This window comes from Equus caballus, chromosome 22, assembly GCF_041296265.1.
Source record: "Equus caballus isolate H_3958 breed thoroughbred chromosome 22, TB-T2T, whole genome shotgun sequence".
Lineage (NCBI taxonomy): Eukaryota > Metazoa > Chordata > Mammalia > Perissodactyla > Equidae > Equus > Equus caballus.
In genome coordinates this window covers 27971820-27993085 of record NC_091705.1, presented here as the reverse complement: position 1 = coordinate 27993085, position 21266 = coordinate 27971820, and the positions used below count along the sequence as shown (strand labels likewise).

Genomic DNA, 21266 nt, shown 5'->3' with positions numbered 1-21266 from the left:
GCAGCTGACTACCTCACAAAGCCATCTCCTCTACCACTGGGCAGCTCAGACTATTTGTCTCCCAGGGGTTTCCTCCTTGGCCCCAGCTTTGCCCTATAGGATTAGAGAAGACACAAGCTCCCTCTACCCTGGGCTGGCCACGCAGGGATTGCATCCCCTCTGGCCTCCTCCTCTGCCAGCTGCACCGCCCTGGACACAGCCACCCCACTTTCTGGCTTCCTTTCTCAGAGGATGAGGCTCCAGGTCCCCAAGCACTCTGTGCTTTCTCTTCAAGCCGTGGTCCAGTTTATCACAGACCTGAGTGGCCAAAAGGAAGTAATACCACCTACAGAATCTGGAAGATCTAGGTTTGAATCCCAGTTCCTCTGTCCTCTATCCTCTATCTATGTGACCTTGAGTAAGTTGCTTCCCCTCTCTGAGCCACTGTAAGACACGTGCAGTAACAGAGGGTCATTAGGAGGAGTAAATGAGTTAACGTAATGAAGATGAGACAGCATAATAACAGCAACTATTTCATTCATTGGGCCATATGATCCACCAGACACTTGACATACATTCGCCCATTTAACAGTCCTGCAGGGGAGGTGAGATTATGCCTCATTTTACAGAGGAGGAAACTGATCCCAGAGAAGTGAAGTGACTTGCGCAGATGGTAAGTGGTGGAGCTGAGATCTGAACCCCAAACGACTCTGCCCATGTCGAGAGATATCCTGGGTAAGGGGCAGTCCCTTTCTGCCAGCGTGTTCTCATCAGCAGAGCTCCAGCAGGGAACCTGGACCCCAAATGCACTGACTCAGTGCTCTTCCCACCAGGGTGATGTGTATCTTCCCAGCCCGGCTCATTTGCAGTTGTGAACGATTTCACAATTCACCTGCTGATCAGAGATGTAGCATGAACTCGACATCATACTCGGGCCTGCCGTGGTCTCCAGCTTTCTCTCCTACCTCCCTCCCCATCGCTCACTCAGCTCTCACCACGTTGGTTTTCCTGATCCTCAGACCCACCAAGCACTTTCTCACGTCTGAGTCTTTGCACTTGCTGAGCCCTCTGTCAGGAATACTTTTCCCAATTCAGCTCTTGGCCTCCGGGAGGGCCGACCCTTCAGTCCACAGTAGGTGCTCCCTGTTTTTCTCCAACACAGCAGCCTGACTGCGTCCTTCACAAAACTCATCTCTGTCGAATGCAGTCTTTGTTTACGTGTTGATTTCTGCCCCTTCCTCTCAGTCAGGAGCTCTGCAAGGGCGGGGGTTGGCCTGTCTTGTTCACGGCTGTGTCCCTACACCAGCCACGAGCTGGGCACAGCAGCTACTCAACGACTATTTGTCAGATGAATGAACACGAGCTTCTGGCGTGCCCAGCTCCTTGCTCAGAACTGTGGGGGGAGGAGAGAAGCAGGACGGGGTTGTTGCAAACCGATCCTGCAAGGGAGGCCACGCAATTCTCAGGAGGGAAAAGTGACCTGCCCGAGGTCATGCGAGGGCTAAAGCAGCAGCGCACGGCACAGACTCAGGGCTCCATCTCTCTGCTCAGAACCCCCTCTCTGGCCAGGACTGTCTGGACCCGCCAGGGAGACGGCTGGAGGCTGCTTGATATTCTGCCTAGGACTGCTTGGAATGGAATAAAATATTTATCTGTGGCAGGAGGTTTGCAGAGGACATTTGAGAAGGATCGCGTTTTCATGTGCCTATGAAACCTAATTGGATTCATTGTAGGATATGCGGTTTCTCAGAACAGACACATCATTTTCCCAGGGAGCAGAAGCCTCTGCCACCCAGGACTGGGTGGGAGCTGGTGTGGCCTCAGGCTGCCTGACTGGCTGGGCCCAGTTTGGGCCTCTGGTTGCTCTGCGGCAGGTGGCAGGAGGAGATCTGTGTCACCTCTCTGTGGGGTGGCCTGATTTCCTTTGAGGTTCCCAGCAGAGATGGCCAGTTCTTCTGGCAAAGGGAGGAATTCCTCAAGAACTAAAGGTACACCCCCTCCCACCACCTCCAGCATCCTCCAGTGCCCTGTGACACACGCCTGCCTGGCCTCCAAATCATCTCTGAACTCTGTGCCATCTTTTTCGTCCCCATTGCCACAGCCGCCCCCCCTCCTCTCGTCCCCCTTCTCCTGCCCCAGGTGCTTCGTTGGTCTCCTGCCTCCACGTCTCCCCACTCCAAAGTCAGACAAATCTTCCTAGAGTATAAGCTTCAAGTCCTGCCTCCCACTTTCCACAGGAATTTAGGCAAGCCTCTTCCCTCCCTGGACGTCGGTTTCCCCATGAAAGGAAGGGGTTAAGCTACAGCAGTAATTCTCAACCCCATCCAAACCCATCAGACTCCAAGTCCCATTTTTATAGCAAATATTCGATAATGTCCCCCTTTATTATCCTGGAATGAAATTCATAGATAATATTACCTACCTATACACATAATTAAAAAAAATACATCTTAACTGAAATAGAGAAGTGGAAGGAAAGTAATTTACAATGTACCATATTATAAAGCATAAATGCTGGGGCACAACTCCACTGGAAGGTATAATGAAGGACTCAGATGCTGGCACCTACACGCAGCTTCAGTGGGAGCTACGAATGCAGACAGAGAAAGATATGCTGTTGAATCAGCTCCTCAAACACCACGAGCACCACAGCCAGAGGGGCTGTGATTTGTCTAAAACACTGATCCACTCTTGGTAAAGTTCTGAACATACAGGCGAAGCACATCCTTTCCTTGTATCCATAATGGTGACATTCCCGGATAATTCCGGGTATATTAAATATACAGAAAACACTTCACGCATGTATATGAAACATAGTCAGCCGACAAGCTAAGGGAATTAGAAACATATCTTTTTGCCTGCTGGAATGGCTGGCAGGACATTTCAAAGTCATGTGGGATGCCACTGGGACAAGTCTTGATTGTGAGGGGCTGGCCAGAGCATTCCCAGTCCTCTGCCCTCTGAATGCTGGCAGTGCCTGCCTAATTACTGCGGTAACAAAAATGGTCCCTGCGGGGCAGTGCTGTCCCCTTGGGAGCCTCTGGACCAGAGCCTGAGGGGCAGATATAGAGCTTGCCACCACTGCTGTTTCCTGGGCCCGCGGCAGACATGGCTAATTGAAAAGTCACTTTCTCAGTGAGCGGACAAGGCCTAGAATCCTCAAGCTGGTTCTCTCTGCAGCCCACTGGAATTGGATCATGAGTTGAAACTTGGCTCGGTGTTGAAACTCATTCAACTCTTACAAATATTTCTTGAATTTAACAGAGCTGAATGAAGGATGTGCAAGATTCTTTTAGTTTTGGGCTCAGGTTTCCACGCCCCTCCCCAGCTCAGAGCCCACCCGTGGCTCCTCACCGCTGACAGAAGGCAAACCCCCTCCCTTGGCCCGACGTTGGCCCTCCTTGAGTTGGCCCAACAATAACACACGTGTACAGAGCCCTTCAGAGATTGCAAAGCACACACGATCTTATCTGATCCTTGAGGCAGGCAGGGCAGGGGGTATCAGGCCCATTTTATTGATAAGGAAATCAAAGCTTTTTGAGCAGAAGTGACTTGCTGGGAATAGTCAGCAATGGAAACCAGTTCTCTTGAGTATAAAACCCTCATCTTATCTAGCCTGTGCATTTCAGCCCAGTCCTGTCTCAGGTAATCCAAGCCCAGTCACAGTGGGCCACATGTCATCCCCAAACAACCTCCTATGATACCTAGGAGATGGCAGTGTAGTGGCTAAGAGTGTAAGAGCTAAAGTCAGACTGTATCTGGCTCGCTTCAAATCCTGGCTCCACCACTTTGGAGCTGTGTGACCTGGGGCAACTTACTTAACCTCTCTGGCTTCTGTTTTCTCATCTGTAAAAAGGAGATGATAATGGTATCTACTTCATGGAGCCATTGAAGGGATTAAATGAGTTAATCCATGTAGAAGGCTTAGCACAGTGCCAGGCAGGTAGTAAGAGCTCAATAGATGTTAGCTGGACTTCGTGTTATTGCTCACCCAGTTCCTGCCACCTGACATGCCCTTCTGTACAAACTATGTTAGTTGAAACTGGACTCATCCCAGCAACCTAGGATCAATATGTCTTCCAACAAACCTTACTCTCTGACCCTACCACCTCACCCAGACTCATCTGCCCTTCCCTGGATTCCTAGCAAGTTCTATCAGCATCTCCATTTTCCAAGTTACTCTCTACCTCCATACCTGTGCCCATGCTGTTCCCGGTGGGTGGAATACTCTTTCTGTCTTGCCTACCTGGCTAACACTTATTTCTTTAAATAGTACCTCCTCCAAGAGGCCTTCCCAGAGACAGACAGGCTGGGTCGGGAGTCTCCTCTTGGCTCCCACAGCCCTTGGTTCTCTCTAACACAACAGAATTGACACTGAACATTAAGAACATGTAGAAAATCCTGACCCCAATAATTAGAAAATCCATGCTCTTTTCAAACATGTATGAAACATTTACAAAAACTGGCCATAAGTCTCAACAAACACCAAAGAAACAGTATCATGCATACAATTTTTTAAAACCACAAAGCAATAACAAAAGATAACTTAAAATTGCCATTGCCCATATGTTTGAAAATTTTACTTCTAAATAACTCATGGATTGAAGAAGAAACCAAAAGGGAAATAAGAAAACATTTAGAACTGAATGATAATGAAAATACAATATATCAGAATTTGTGGGATGCAGCTAAAGCAGTACCTAGAGAGACATATATAGCCTTAAGTGTTTATATTAGAAAAGCAGACTGAAAAATAATACAAGTATCTAAATTAAGAAATTAGGAAAACACCACCAGAATAAATCCAAAGAAGGTAGAAGGGAGGGATTGCTTGTCAAGTTCCACATCTGTGTCCTCCATCACACTGGGGGCATCTTTGGGTCCCAGCACAGGCTGGCGCAGGGCTCAGTGCTGGTGGGTTGTAGTAAGCATCAGTTGAGTGCATGTTGTGGGTACAACAGTTTTGGTTTCCCATTCTTCCGTTTTCAGTGTCAGTCTTTCTCAAGTTGGGTTTCCAGACCACTATATCAGATCGCTTAGGCCATCTGAGTCTAAATAGAGTGAAACCCCAGAACCTACATCTTCTAACAAGCTCTTGGGCAACCTCATGTGCACTGACCTCGAGCCCCAAGGTGAGGGAGAGCAGGGCAGCCTCAGGGAAAAGTGTGAGGTCAGGTGTGCCTGTTAAGGGAACACACCCTCCTCCCTGCTGATATTTTCATAATCTGCTTCGTACCAGTTTAGAGAAATCATGTCCCAAATTCAAGCCTCAGTTCAGTTACTTCTAATATGGTAATAAAGATGGATAGTCCCCTCACCTCCAGAGCCTCAGGATTTTTCTCTCTGGCAACTCCTCCCTGGGGCACAGGTCAACTTTCTAAGACAGGGGTCACTGCTGGTGGGTTGTCGTTCCTCAAAAGGGCACAGCTCACAAAGGCCATCCTCCGTCCTCTGAATCCTTTGACTGGGACAGTGGGCTGAGCTTGGGAGGGGCCCTGTTTATAGATGAAGAAACCGAGGCTGATTAAGATTGCATTTGGGGTGCAAGGTCTTCACTGGGCCCCTGGAATTACCCCAGAAGGAGGTCAAACCTCCTCAATCCTATCCCTCATGGGGTCCTGGAGCGTGTGTGTGTGTGTGACCCACAAATGTTAGACCTGGAGGAGGTCTTGAGTTGGCTGAGTGACCTCACTCACCGCACTCCCAGGGGGCTATGGAGCAGATGCTGGCCTGAGGTCACCCAGCAAAGAGAAGTCCCAACCTGGGACTGGAACTCAGGGCTCCAGCCCCGGGGGCCCAGCCTCTCCCCTCTGCACGGAGCTGCTTCCTTCCTCAGTGGACTGGAGTGCCCGCTGCCATAAGACTATTTAAACCGGGTTCCCAAGATTGCTGCATTTGCAGGTGGCGACCTTGGAGCTGGCAGCAAGGGCTGGGCTTGGAGGCTGGGCCCAGGCAGGCCTGGGCTCCAAGCGCTTCAGCCTGGCCAGCCTCAGGGAGTCCGGCACCTCTCAAAGCCTTGTACCCTCCTCTGGAAAGTGGGAATAATAATATTTGTGCCTACCTCACGGAAATGATTGTGAGGGTCCCGAGTGAGAAGATGTTTGGAAGTACCCAGTGGCGAGCCGACCACCATTCGCCGAGCTCCGACCACACTCCAGGGTGAAAAATGGCGGCGATAACCATGAGAGCTACAATCCCATGTGTTTCAGGTTCACTCACTCATTCACTGGACAGATATTTCCTGAGCACCTACTGTGTACCAGGCAATCAGGGCTCTAGGGTACCGAGCAAAGACCAAGTTCCTGCCCCCATTGAGCTTCCACACTACGGGGAGACAGACAATAGACAAACGTGCGTAACGTGTATAATATAATAATTATATAATAATGTTTATAATACATGTATTATAATGTATACATGTAAATAATGTATATAATACATTATACCTTACAATGTTGGGAAAATACCTTCTTGGAAGCAAATTAGAGCAGGTGAAGAGAACAGGTGTGATGGGAAGTCAGGAAAGGCTTCTGGAAAAGCAATAATTGGGCAGAAGTGAGGGGTGAGCCCTGCAGGTACTTGGGGAAAGAACTTTCCAGGTGGGGGAACAGCAGGTGCAAAAGTGGGAGTGCAGCTGCTGTGCGTGTGTGTGAGCAAGTGTGAGTGTGTGGGAATGCGTCAGAGTGAGTGTGAGAGTGTATGTCAGAGCACGTGAGCATGAGAGTGTGTCAGTCTGTGAGTGTGTGTTGGGTGAGGGGCTTAGTGCAAGGGGGCCAGCGTGGCTGGAGCAGCGGGAGCAAGGGGGAGTTGTAAGAGGTGGGGCAGATCATGTAGGGTCCCATGGGCCACACTAAGGACTGGATCGCCAGAACGAGCTGTCATTATCCTCAGGCCCCACAACCAGGGTAGAGCAACCAGACTCCTGCCCAGGCAGTCACATGCCAGTGCCCACTCTCTTTCCATGTGGCCTCAACAAGCGTTGCTGGAACCTGGAGCCGATCCTGACTGAGAGGTGTGTCTGGGGAGAGGCCCCTGAGCCCCGAGCTCTCAGAAGCCAAAGCCTTGCAGATGTGGGAGGTGAGGTAGGTCGAATCTGGGTCATGGAGAAGCTGTGAGGGGAGCCGGAAGGGGTGGCAGAGGCAAGCCACCTGGGGCTGCGACTGGTGGGGGCGGCCTCTCCATGGAGACAGCATTTGGAAGCACCACTGGAGTTACTCACGTAGGCCCGTGTGCACACGTGCGTGCATCCAGGGCCACGTGCACACACACGCACCACAGAGACCACGCAATCCCAGCTCGTCTCAGAAGCCACTTGATGACTGATGTCACACCCCAGAGGAGATGGGGCTATGGAATCAGTGTCAGGAGCAGAGTGGGGACAGGTACCCAGGAGGACCAGAAGGGCCAGGGCTCCTCTGTCCCTCTGCCCCCACACCCCACAGGCAGAGGGACAGAGCAGCACCCCCAACCAGAGTTCCTGTGGTCCTATTCTGCATTAGGCCCTGTAGAAACCATGAGAAACATGGTCCCCACCCTTAGGGGCAACCAGCCAGTCTGTCAGAGGAGAGAGATCACAAAGAGAAACCCTCACAGATGGATGGAAGTGACAGCAGTGACCAGAGCTCAGAGACGGGCTAAGTGGGTCAAGGAGAGCCTTTAAGGAGAGAAAGTCAGACAAGGCTTCTGGAGAAAGTGAGGTTTGATCTGAGGTCTGAAGGATGAGTAGAAATTGACAAGATGAGATGTGTGTTTGTGCGTGTGTGTGAGAGAGTTCCAGGCAGGGGACAGTGTGTGTAAAGGTCCCGAGGCCAGCAAAAGAGTCACAGGTTCAGGGAAAGAGAGAGAAGGCCAGTGTGGCATGGGGATGGAGGTATGCCATGGAAGTCCACCTTCCCTGTGTGTACAGTAGGGCCCGGGGCCGAGACTGGGGCCTGGCGAGAGGACGAGTCCCTGAGCCCCCTCCCCAGCCGCCTCAGGGCTGGCTGAGAGACAGGCTAGGTTTGGAATATGCTCATTCACTGTGTGACATTGGGCAGGTCACCTCACTCTCTGAGGCTCATTCCTCATCTGAACAACGGAGACTCCTAATTTCAAGAGAACATGTGTAAAGTGCCACAAGAGGTGCAGACACGTAGTAGGTATTGGATAAACGGAGTCTCCTTCCCTTTCCTTCTCTCTCACGTGCTGGCTTCTGCCTCAGTTTCTCACTTTGCTCATCAGCTCCTTTAAGGGGCCTGGGGTCCCATCTCCAGGCTGGGGCTGGAACAAGCTCTAGCCCAGTCAGTGCTCATGGCTGCTGGCCCACCCAGACCTGTGGCACCAGTCACACCACACAGGGCTCTCCCCACAGTGCTCTCTAGGGCTCCACCTTTGGAGATCTCGGAGGTGGGGAAACAAGTCCAGAAATCCAGGCCAGCCCCCTCCCCAGCTCACCAAGAGGGCTGGACTTCCAGCTCACCACTGCGCCTCCCAAATGCACAGCGCTTCATGGGTCAGCAGCCCTTTTCTCGGTCACCATCACACCCTGGGGGACAGGTATCAATGCTGTCACTGAACAGCTGAGGGAGCTCAGTGAGGGGACCCGCCCAGACCACACGGCGAGTGAGTGAGGGATCTGAGTTCTCACTCAGGTCTCTCTGACGCCAAGGCCCAGGGGGGCATGTGCAGCCCTCCTCGGGCACTTGGCCAGGCCACTGTTCCCATTCAAGCCCCTCTCCCTGGTGCACCTTGTCCCCCTTAGGATTTTAATCACCACCCATTCTGTCCAGAAGACTCCCAGCCTCTCCAGTCCCACTCCAACCCTACCCCTGGGTTCCAGACCAAAACCAAACTCCTCACGGAGGCCACACACTCCGTCCTGATCATCCCTGTCCCCCATTTACAGCCCTCAGCCTGGCCTCCTTTTTCTCCCTGGGACATGGGATACTTTCCCACCTCAGGGCCTTTGCACTGACCGTTCCCTCCACCAGGAGTGCTCTGCCCAGACTCTCACGTGGCTGCTGCTTCCCTTTATCCAGGGCTTGGGCCACACATCACTTCCTCAGAGAGGCCTGCCTGAGCTCCCTCCCCATCTAGAGTGGTGGTCCTCCTGCATTCTCATGTCATCCAGGTTTATCTTCAGAGCATTTGTTCATTTATTTTGCTTATCGTCTGTCTCTTCCACTAGGTTGAGAACCTCACGGTAGCTGGGGCTGCATCTTGTCCATTGCAATATCCTGGGGCCTGATACAGTGCCTGAAACGTAGGAGGTGCTCAATGAGTGTGCGTTAGGTAGAAGAATGCATAAATGAATGAGTGAATGAACGCCCAGTAACCCCGAGGATCCATCACCTCCTGGCCGCCTCCCCTTGCGTGTCAACCAGGCATTTGAGACTCAACACATCTGAAGTGAATTCCAGATCTCCTCTGGCAGACCTGCTCCTTCCGTGTCCCATCTTAGTGGCAGCCCCAGCACCTGAGCTGGATGCTGAGGTCCCCTTGACCCCCTTGTCTTGCTCCATCAGCCGCACCCCCCCCCCCCCAACACCAGCCCACTGGCCAGGTCTGGAGGTTCCATCTCTGAGACAACTCTCAAATCTGCCTGTCTCTTTCCATCCCTGCTGCCTCAGACCCTGGCCTGGCCACCATCACCCGTCAGGAGGGTTATTCCAGTCCAGCGCCTTGAGTCTACACCACCTCACCACGCCTCCTAACCTCTCCCTGCCTCCACAGTGACCAGAGGCTGGAGCCCAAACTCCACAGCCCAATAACAAGGGTCCTTTGTGCCATGACTCAAGCGGTTTCTCCAGCCTCAACCGCCACTACTCACCCATTTTTCCGTCACCAGGCCAGCCTGCGCCTGTCAGGCCTCCAGACCTCTACTCAGCAGGCAGCTCACACTGCCGGGAGAGCCTTCCACCTCTATCTGCCTGGCTGATCACGTCCCGGCTTTGCACCACCTTCTCAGAGCTGTGCCCCTGCCCAAGCGTGGGCCACTTCCCCATCTTTGGGCAGGTGTCCACTGTAGCCTAGGCCATGCTGCCCTCAACCTAAATCCTCGCAGCCAACCACTTATCGAGTTCCAATCACACGTCACGCCCCATCCTGGGAGCCTCATAGGCATCACCTTATGTCATTTGCATGCCCACCCATTTTACAGATGAGGACATAGAGGTTAAATGACCTGCCGAAGGTCACACAGCAAGTGACAGTGGAGTCAGGATTAGAACCCAGGTCCATCTGACTAAAAGTGGATTGTGAACTCCTTGACAGCAGGGAGCATGTCGAGCTTTCTTCCTGTGAGTCTTCAGAGCCCAGTGCACAGGGCTAGCCTCCACAACAAATGTTCCAAGTGGAAGCATCTCGACAAGAGGGTAGAAATTACAGGGAGAAAGATTTTGGCACAAATCTAAGAAAAATCCCAACAGTGCAAGGAGCTGCCTGGCAGAGGGTGAACTGGAATGCAAGCAGAGGCTAGAGGAATGCTGGCAGAATTGGAGGAGGGGGTCTGCCCTGGGGAGGGGTGGCCTGGAAGACCTCTGAGGCCTCTGACCTATTGGCGAAGGTGGTATTGGCATAAAGGACTGTTCAGAGGCACAAACCCCAAGTCACTCCCCCTGTCTATCACTCCATGACCTCATGAAGCGAGGATGTTCCCAAGAGCCTTTGCAACTCCTTGAAAGGGCAGCCTCAAGCTGCCTCCTTTCCAGGGTGATCTGTGTTTTCCCCGAGATTTCTAGATGACCCAATGGTGCACCTTCAGTTACTGACAGCTGTGGGAAAGCATAGTGGGTCCTGCCCACTTGCTCACACGGCACTGGCCGTGGTGGGGATGGGGTTAAGCAGCTCCTCTCTGCCAGGCCTTGTGCTGAGCACTTTGCACCTCATTGAACCCCACTCCCCAACCATGGACTCAGGGGCCACTGTTCCCACTTGCAAGACAGAGAGACTGATGCTTAGAGATGGGGAGCGACTCACAGGCGGGAGGCAGAGTTGCTGCCTGCCTCCAGTGCCCCGCCCCTTCCGCTCGGCCAGGGTTGGAGGCTGCTGGGAACAGTGTTCCAGGTGTGGCAGGATGCAAGAGAGGGGACAGCCCCGAAATGCAGGAGCGGTGACTTCAGGTGGACCATGATGAGGGCCCTCTGCAGTGGCTGCAGTTTGAAGTTTCTGGAGCTTTAGAGGATGAAGAGAGCTGCTCTGGCCCTGGTCCCTGGGGCTGGCTTTATCATGAAGGACACAGATTTTATAAATATCTCAGCCCTCACCATGGATCACGTGGAATGGGGAATTAGATAGGAGGCAAATTAGGAGGACGGGGAGGGAGGGTTTCAGCTGTGCTGGCACCCCATTTTGGGATGCAGAGGTCATGGTCAGAGCGGAAGGGACTGAATGGATGTCTATCACCCACAGATGCTGGTCCCCAGGCCACTGAGGCCAAGGCCAGCATGTTGGGGGCAGGTCTTTGAGACGGAACTCTCAGGGCACAATCTGAGTCAGGAACCACTGGTCTTTACTGAGGGGTCCTCAACTGAGTTTCTAGCAGTTAAGAGGGGAAGAGCTGACCCCAACTATTCATGTCGCCAGCTGCCAAGCATCTGGGCCAACGTCAGAACTCAGTCTGAGGCGAGGGTCAGGGCTCAGTCTGGAGAAAGGGTGAGGGTTCAGTCTTGGGTCAAGGTCAGGGCCCAGTCTGGGGCTAGAGTCCAGATTTAGACTGGGATCAAAGACAGGGCTCAGTGTGCATCCAGGACTCCCCAGGTAGGTACTTCACCTCTTATAGCCAAGTCTTACTCAGGGACAAGCCAGTTCTCTTGCAAGGACACAGAGGCCCAGATCCAGGACTCGGCTCTGTCTTGGAGAAGGGGCTGTGACCGTGAGAAGTTCAGTCAGACTAGAGGGGAGCGCAGCAGAGGCACACATGGCCCCCCTTATGGGGCTGCTATTCTGGGCCTGTGTAAGTCACAGTGTGGGAGTTAATACAAGAGGACACCACGTGGCAGGCAGTAGGTGGTTAATGACCCTGCAGGAGGCGACTCAGAACCCAGAGCAGGAGTGCTGGTGGGTGGGGGTGGGGTGGGGAGAACTAGCCTTGGTCAGGAGGCTTGGGTCAGAGGCCTGCTGTGTCCCTGCCTCTCTGTGACTTCAGGTTCATCCCTGCCTTCTCTGGGGCTCAGTTTTCCTGTCATGGGGAGGGCAGTTGAACTCAAGTCTCTAAGTTCCCTTTATCTATGAGAGCCCATGAACTGATGTTCTTTCCCCAGGCAGGACCTGGTGGGGATCTCATGACCTCCACCTTCATCTCCAGTGGTCAAAGTCTTACTCGGCCTTCGAGGCCCAGGGTAAATACCACCTCCTCCATGAAACGTTCCTGTGCTGAAATTCACTGCCGCTTGGTCCACTTTGCATACTTCTGAGCCCCCATGTCAGCCTGAAGCCCCCTGTGCCATGCAGAGGGGTAAGTGTGAGCCTGGCTGTCTCCCCCACCAAGAGCTCAGGCTCCACTACCCACCCCTTGGTATGCCAGCCTCCAGGGTCCCATAATCGCAGGCCCTCCAACCTCAGATCCTTTGGAGACTAGAGTTGTAGTGGCCCCACCGATACTGTACTTACCACATGAATGGCACTGAAGACATTGTCACTCTGCACACACCTGAGGAATTAACTGCCTTCTGTTCCTTTCAAGGGCACTGTTAATCATGCTACTTCTTGTATTTCCCTTTTTTCTTTGTCTACTAAGAAGCTCAGAGGCAAATTTATAGCCTACTTTTAGCAAAATATAATTTAGAATTATCTCATTTCTGTATTTTCTCTTCTCCTGATCTCTTATTTCTTTTTCTTACTTATATAATAGAATACAAAAAAAGAAAAGAGGAAGAAAAGGAAAAAATGAATGAATTGGGAAATCTTCACAGTTCAGACTTATAGCCGGAAATGAGAAATACTAGGGTTCACAGAGAAAGAGTGCTCAGCCCTAACATAGTTAAGCCATGCCTTGGCATTCATTACCTCCTGGGATCCCCAGCACTCCTAGAAGGGACAGTGGACATTCTTGTTGCCTCTGCACTGTGGGTGGAAGAGCAGAGGCATAAATCAAGGAAGTAACTTGCCCCAGGACGTAAGGTAAGAAAGAGCTGGAACCTGAACTGTCTGATTCCTGAACCAGCCTCCTTAACCACTGTCTTCTTATCTCCCCAGCCTCAGAACGCTGGGATCTCCAGGTTGGAGGGGGTCCTCAGGCCGTCTGCAGCTGTGAACTCAGGTCCAGTTTAAGGACCAACTCAATAATTATTTGTTTTCAAACTTTCCAAAGAAACTTTTTAAACAAACCTTCAGGTAGAGGCCAAGTATTAAAAATGGGTAAGTCTGGAGCTGCCACCAGCAACTCCTCAGCCCTGAGGCCAGCCAGAGCAACTCTACCCACCTGCACATCTCTGCAAGGTTGCTCATGGTACAGGAAGTGAGAGGGGAAGGCAAGAAACAACCAGAATCCAACAGTGGGAAACTGAGGACATGACTTCTCTCCAGCCACACTGTGGAATATTATGCAGCCATGAAAAAGAATGAGGTCCATCTCTACATACTGACCTGAAAAAAAAAATCTTCAAACCATAAGATACATGAAAAAAGCAGGCTGCAGATCAACTAGAGTATGGTTCCATTTATGAGAAAAGCACACAAAATAAAACATCTATGCAATTGTAGAGAAAAAGATCTGGGAAGGTCTGGTGACTCCCACATTTACGTCTCTAACCTAGATCCCTCCCCTGAACTCCAGACTCTTGTATCCAACTGTCAACTCAACATCTCCACTTGGACATCTCACAGGCATCTCTAACCTGACATGTCCAAACCAGCACTCCTGGCCCGGAAAACCTGCTCTCCCCAGAGTCTCCCCATCCCAGCTGATGGTAGCTCCACCCTCCTAATTGACCAGACCAAACCCCTGGATTCAGCCTTCACTCCTCTTTGTCATCCCCACAACCAGTCCAGCAGCTGCTAAATCCTGCCACCTCAGTTTCTCAGACAGAGGAGGTGATGGTGGCCTTTGCCTTGGCCAGAGCCCAGCCGGGTGCTCCTTTCAGCTCTGGGCACCTCTCCTGATGGGTGAGCATGGGACAGCGACCACTACAGGACTCACGGAGAAGTAATAATCACAGGAACAACGTGAACAGCTATCGCTTCTTGAGCAGCCCTGCCAGGCCCAGGACTTGTCGACGCTCTGAATCATTTACATCTCTCATTGACCCTGTGAGGTAGAGGGCCTATTATCTCCATTTAACGAATAAGGCACAGAGAGGTTAGCTGGTTTTCCCAGAGTCACACAGCTAATAGGTAGGAGAGCAGGAATTCTAACCCAGTGTGTCCAATTCAAACTCAAGCATGCCACTGAAGCCAAGTCCTTGAGGAACACTGGAGGAAACTGGAGTTATGGGATTTGGGAGTCTTGAGAAAAGAGTTGAGGTGGAAGGGAAATGTCTGTTCTCCGAAGTCAATGAAGGATGGGTCAAGAGGAGGGACTTGTGTTCTGTGGGCTCCAGGATCTGGGGAGAAAGTGGATCACAAAGGGGTCAACTTCAGCTCAGGGTGAGACACTAATTTCTAACAATCAGAGACCCCGAGTCCCAGAAGGAGTGGGCTGCTTTGGCTGAAGGGAGTCCAGGCTCCAGAGGCACCTGACAGAGCATCGTACTATGGATTTCGTTTCCGGCAATGGACTGGAAAGAGATCATGAAAAAGAAGAATCAAGAATGTGGGGAGGGGCTTGTCCCATCAGGTATCAAACCACGTGACACAGCGATTGTGGTGGTTCTCAACAGCACTGGGGTTGCCCTCCTAGGGCATCTTCGGAAATGGTCGGGGCATTTCTGGCTGTAACAGTGACTGGGGAGTGTGGGTGTCGGGGGGCAGTTCTAGCGGCAGTGAGCGCCAAGGACTGGATCAGCGCTACTAAAGAACAGATGATGAGCAGGACAGTTGAGCCCAAGAAAGAACTGTCCTACCTCAAATGCCAATCAGTCCTTGTTGAAAAAACAAGGAGATACAGTAACTAGTGTAGAATTGAAATAGACAAAGGGATCAATGAGACAGAACAGAGTTCCCAGAAATAGATCCATAAAGACAAGGGCACAAACATAAAACGGAGATGGTATTTCAAGTCAGTGAGAAAAGGATGGAGTACTCCATTAATGCTGCCGGGACAACAGGCTACCCAAATAAAAGTAAAATTAGATCCCTACTTCATACACATGCAGAGATAAAATTCTAGATGGATTAAAGACCTAAATAGGAAACATAAAAGACAAAACTTGAAAATGACTAGAAGGAAGTGCAGCACATCTTTATGACCGTGGGTATAGAAGGCCTTCTTAAATAAGCTGCAAAGAAGTAGAAGCAAATAAAGGGGAAAATGATGCTTTACTACACTAAAATTTTAAACTTCTGAATGAAAAAGACACGAAATTAAAAGACAAGCAACACACTGAGAGAAAACAACCAACATAACAAGGATTGATACCCACATATATAAACCTCTTTAAGAAATTAATAAGAGAAAGATAAGTGGCCCATAAAAAACTGGGAAAAGCACAGGAAGAGGCATTTTGCAGAAGAGGAGATTCAGATGACCATTAATGTATAACGAAGCTCCACCTCTCTAGTAGTCGGGTGACACTGACGAAAATGACATGCGTTCTCTCAGCAGACTGGCAAAATTAAAGAGTGATAAATCAACGGATGGCGAGGTGCTGAGGAAACGGGAACTCAGACATGTCACTAACAGGAGTGCAAAGTGGTGTCACTACCTTGGAGGGCAATTTATTAAAACAGAAAATCCTGCTTCCAGAGAAACACTAACGCACATCCACAAGGAAGTTCACAGCAACACTGCTAACACTGAAGAACTGGAGATGCCGAAACGTCCACCAGCAGGAGGTGGACCAGATGTGGTATCAACACACAACGGATACTGCTCAGCAGAAGAAACGAGTGAACTACAGGTCCACTTGTACTTGGATACATGTCAAAAACACAAGAGAAAAAAGCAAAATACAGAGGTTTCATTTATTATGATAAAATTTATGTAAGAAAACCACTCAAATCCCCCTGAGCTTGGATTTGTGAAACTTCCCTCTATTTGGAATGCCTTTCAGCATTTCTTTTCCTTCTTCCCTCCCTCCCTCTTTTCCTTCTTTCCTTCCTTCCTTGCTCAAATGTGCTTGCTCTGTGCTGATGGGTGCTGGAGACGCGGCCAAGGCCTCAAGCTGCATCCTTGCCGTGAAAAGTACTCCACCACGATTCCAGCTCCAGAATGACCCCTGACCCTGGCCACAGACTAAGCCCTCACCCCAGACCCCATGTCACATCATCTCTTGGAGTCTGTGACATGGGCATGATCCTGCATTCTGCTGACTGCACAGGCTGTTGAGAGCTTCACAGGAGAGTGGGGATGAGGAGGCTGCGTCTCGTAAAGTGCATGTGGGAGGGGTGGGTGCGATGGCTGACACGAGCCTCTGCTGAGGAGGTTGGCTGCTGGTGCTTAGTTCCCTGAATTCCTTTCCCCCCATCCTCTGTCATTCCTGCCATCTTTCCCTCCTTTCCTTCTTCACTTTGCTTTACTGTCAGGCCTTGGAGCCAGGGGATGGTGTAGGGGGAGGGTGCAGCCAGATCTCTAAGCCCAGGAACTAAAGCCTCCTGGGCTGGGTGGGGAGTCAGATCTCCAAGGCCATAGGTGACCATAAGAGCAGGCGGCTGCCTCCTCCCAAAAGCCAAACAGCTGCCAAGGGCAGCAGCCATGATCACGTCCAGGGCCTCAGATGGTCACAACAGGGCCCAGGAGAGAGGGTGGCTGAGGACAGCCTAATTGGGCATGACGGCAGCCCTGTGAGGCATATTAAGCTTGGAGCTGTTAGGGTGGCTGGTGGAGGAACAGCCAGAGCTGGCCCGGGCCACCGACCCCCACAGGGACACTTGGCTCTGGGGCCCGAGTCTGCCTGCCTGAAGGAATGTCTGTCAGCCGGGGCTGCCAGGTGCTGCCCCAGCCTGGCTGCCAGTCTCATTGGGAAGTGGTACTGGTGTTCAAGGCAGCAGTTCTACGCCCTTCTCTGCAAGTATCCTCTGATACTTACTGTGCCACCTTGGGGGGCTCCCCTCTCTTCTCTGGGTCTTATTTCTGCTAACAACAATTAACCTGTCAGCCCTTTCCCACCCACTGTCTCTTCTGATCCTCAGTACCATCCTGCAGGGAAGTGATTATAGTGCCCTTCTCCTCTGCTAGACATGGGGAAACAGGCCCAGAGAGGATAAGTGATTTATCTGAAGTCACACAGCTCACAGATGGCAGATCCAGGACTTGAATTTCAGGTCTCTTTGACACCTAACTCCAGTTTGTGACACAATGCCAATTTCTCATCTCCCTGGAGCCTAGGCCAGTGGTGACGGGACAGTGGTGGTGCCACAGTCCTGGGAGGGGAAAGATGCTAAAGGAAGCCAAATCCAGTCTGAGCCCTGCCGCTGACTCTATGCTCCCAGCAGGTCACATCCCTCCTCTGGATCCTTTCCAGCCTTGCTGTTCAAGTCTGTGGTTTCCGGTCCTCAAGGCCTTTCTCAACTCCATCACTTTCTAGCTATGTAAGCTTGGGAAGTCTCTCCTCTCTGCTTCTACATCTGTAAAATGGAACCAGTCACTCCTTCCCACTGTGGTTGTGGGGGTGGGCTGATCAGATTTGTCAAGTGCCCAGCACAGGGCCTTGCAGATAGCAGGTGCTCAGGAAATGGGCATTCCCTTCTTTTCCATACAATCCCCGAGCCTCACACCCGCTTTCAGACCTCACTCAAATCTCACACCTTCCAGGAAACCCCATGAGACTCTAAGAGCATACGTGTTTAATAATCCCCTCATGCCTTCTTCTGTGTGTAAGACTAATGTCACTCCATCCAGGCATCAGTTTAGAAAGCCTGAGCCCAACCATTAGTTTGTGAAATGCTACCAACAAACTTTCCTATTACAACTGAGGAAACCGAGGCTAGAGAGAGACAGAGTCCTCAGGTCACTAAATTCTCTAAGCTTCTGTTTGCTCACATCTAAAATGGGGAAACAAATTAGTACCTCCCCTGTAGCTGATGTTTAGAAATAAACATCATAATACATACAAAGTTCTTAAAACAGCGCCTGGCAGACAATAACACGAGCCTGAATCCTACCTATCCTACCTCAGAAATTGCTCTCACTTGCCCAATGCCAGACCCAAAGCCTCTGACCTCCCAGCTGGGTCCCCTACAAACCAGAGTCCTGGAAATGATTCATAACTCTCTGAAGACAGAACCATGGACAGCATCCCCGGAGCTGGTACGGGGCCAAATCCTCTCTTCAGCACCACGGACAGCGCCCCTGCCATCAACACCAGGGATGGGCAACTGTGCCCTGTGCACCCTAGACAGCCCAGAGGCGAGGTCAGGGTCAAAACCCACACCCCACATGCTGGGGTGGCACTGAAAGCCTCCATTTTCCAGCTAGTCACCTGCTCCGCTATTTGTAAGGCTCAGAAGGGTTACTTCCATTTCTATTTCCATTTGCAGCCTTTTATTCCAAAAAGACCTGTTTTCCTGTTTCTCACCCAGTGGTTGGGACTCCTCAGGGAGGCTTTCTGGAGGCACTCAACTGGGAAAACCCACCTCGCTAGGCCAGGAGAACCTCCCAAGGCTCCCCTCTTTTACCCCTGGCCTCATTTCAGACACAAGTAGTGATGGCCACTGGGCAGAGCGTTGCAGCCAAGAGCAGCAGCAAGGGCCGGGCCCACTGCCACCTCCTCTCAAGGGCTGGGCTCGCTGCCCTGGTCTCAAGACACTGAATAAAGAGGAAAAGCATTTCTGATCCTTCAGCCTGTCCCACTCCATCACTCATCCCTGAGGCCATCTCTTATTGGCACTTCGCCCATTTGAGGAGGGCTACATTCCAGCCCAGACCACCTCTATCGGTGACCTCACAGGCCACTGGCATGATCTCATAGCAAACATCTTGAGCAGCCTTGGGCCATTCTTCAAGGACCCCCAGGGCTTCAGGTCAGCAGGGACCCCAGAAAAGCCAGCAACTCAGTCCTTCTAAGACAGCAAAAGGGGAATATGAGCCACAAAAGAATACCAGTGTCCTCTGATAAATGGGAAGAAGGCCACCTCTTCAGAGTTGTGATAAAATGAGATGGTGTGTCTAGCACCAAGCCTGACACACAACAGGGTCCCAGTAGTGTCTGCTCCCCCTTCCTAACAAGGAAAATACAACAATGGCAATGATTGTCACTACCAATGTTGCATGCCTACTACGTTCCAGGTGCCGAGTCTAGATCTTCACAGGTAGGGAAGGCAAAGATTATTAGACCCATTTTGTTGATAAGGAAATCAAGGCTCAGAGGGTCAAGAAATCTGCCAAAGACCACACAGCCAAGCAAGTGACAGAACCAGATCTCCACCCTCAAATTCTAGCTGCTTCCCCACCTCCAGGAGACCTCTGGTAACTACAAGCATCCTTACTTCTCACCTAGGGGACCCAACACAGCCCATCTCTGCTTGCCCACATCCAATGCTGTAAGCTGCATGTCCACTAGTTGGCTGCTGACAAGCTTCCAGGCCCAGATACCGGAGTGGCTGAGGATAAAGTAGAGCCCAGAATCCTCACATTCCTGGGCCCCGAGGAGATTTCAAGGGGCTCAGAGCACTCCCTTCCTATCCCTGCAACAGTTGCCTCCTCTCCTAACATGGCAAGCTGGCATCTAGAACACCTGCCTCTGTACCGTCTACACACACAGATGAGCAGGGCTTATAAGGCACCTACCATCATCCTGGGCATCACTGACATCCCACAAAGGGTCCCTCACAACTGTTAGACAGGTGAGGATGCTGTGACCCAGGCAGGGGATGAGACTTACCCCAGGATACATGAACAGATGTGATCTCAGGACTGCAGACTCCTCCAATGCTCCTGCCCGGAGACTGTGGGCTCCATAAGGGCAGAAGCCATAACATTCTTGTTCACTGCTAGGTCTCCAGCACCCACCCCAGGGCTGGCCTGTAGCAATTTTCTTTCCCCACTTCTTCTTTGGGGAGAGGGAATGTGTCCCCCACTTTCCCTATCCCATCTAAAGAGCCTTGTACACAGTAGGCCCCTAATGAGTATTTCTTACACTATTTCACTCACTGAGTGCTTAATGTGCCAGGTACTGTTATAGGTGGTGGGACCAGAGCAGCAAGAAAAAACAGACACAAATAAGTGGACGCTCCACTCCTCCTGTGACACTGATTGGAGTGGGGTCAACCTGCCTGTTTCCTTGTCCATTTTTCCTATTGACTGTGAGTGCCCAAAGGGCAGGGACTGTCCCTGTCATGTCTCTGGGACTGTATGCAGTGCTGAAGGAATGAATGAGTGATGCGGGTGGAGCAGTATAACACAGGGAGCCCCCCATTTCTTGCAAGGTCGCTCTATTCCAGGGCTAAGTGTTTTCTGTACATTAATTATCTCATAGAATCTTCCCAACAGTGCCTGTGAGGTGGGTACTTTAAAGCGGATCTGGCTAGCTATCCTGCTAGCTATTCTTTCCTTTTGCCTAATTAACAGAAGTACCCAGTTATAAATACTCACTTCACCAGCAGCTAGGGTGGCCATGTGACCACACCTGAAATGAAATGTAGGCAAAAGCCCACTGAGTGGGCTCTATTGGAAGTCTATTGTTTTCCTGATAAGAAGGGTAGATTCAGAAAGCAAGCAGTCTTTATTTCCTCTGTCCTGCCTGGAATTCAGACACAACATCTGGAAGTGGAGCAGCCATTTCGTAGCCATGAGAATGAAAGATACATGCTAAGGGTGGCAGACACCTGGGCCCTTGATCGCTTGCCGGAAGTGCTGCACTGGCTCTGGTCTGCCTGCCTCTGGGATCCTTGTTACATAAGGAGAATAAACTCCTGGGTGTTTATATCTCTGCTACTTTCTTCTGTTACATGCAGCCAAATGCAATTCTAACTGATTCAGTATTGTTAGAACAGGTGAGGCTCAGAGAGGTCAAGTGATTTTCCCGAAGTCACAGAGCAGGTAAACAGACCTGGAATGGGCCTCTAGGTCTAGTGCAGGGAAGTGCATCAGCTTGCGCTCACTCTGCCACCGGTGTGCTGCCATTCCCACCCACAGTCCCAGGCTGAGGAAGCCCCTCCCCAAACCCAGCACTTGGCTCTCCTCTGAGACTCCTCCTGACCACTCTGGAATCTGGTCTAAGCTCCCCTGATGTCTCCTCTCTTACCTAACTCCACCCCCAGCTACGCGCTGATCT

At 51.2% G+C, this 21266-nt stretch overlaps 1 protein-coding gene across 6 annotated transcripts in view; it reads right to left on the bottom strand.

Moving 5' to 3' along the window:
• DLGAP4 (DLG associated protein 4) overlaps window positions 1–21266 on the bottom strand; it is a 202286-nt gene that overhangs the window by 110417 nt on the left and 70603 nt on the right. For 2 of the 6 annotated variants that reach the window (XM_070247652.1, XM_070247653.1), the window contains one exon: window positions 5298–5474. The exons of the other annotated variants lie outside the window; for them this stretch is intronic. The gene's annotated coding sequence lies outside the window, so the exon portion shown is untranslated. Of the gene's footprint in view, window positions 1–5297; window positions 5475–21266 lie in introns of those variants that run through there. 6 annotated transcript variants of the gene reach the window in all.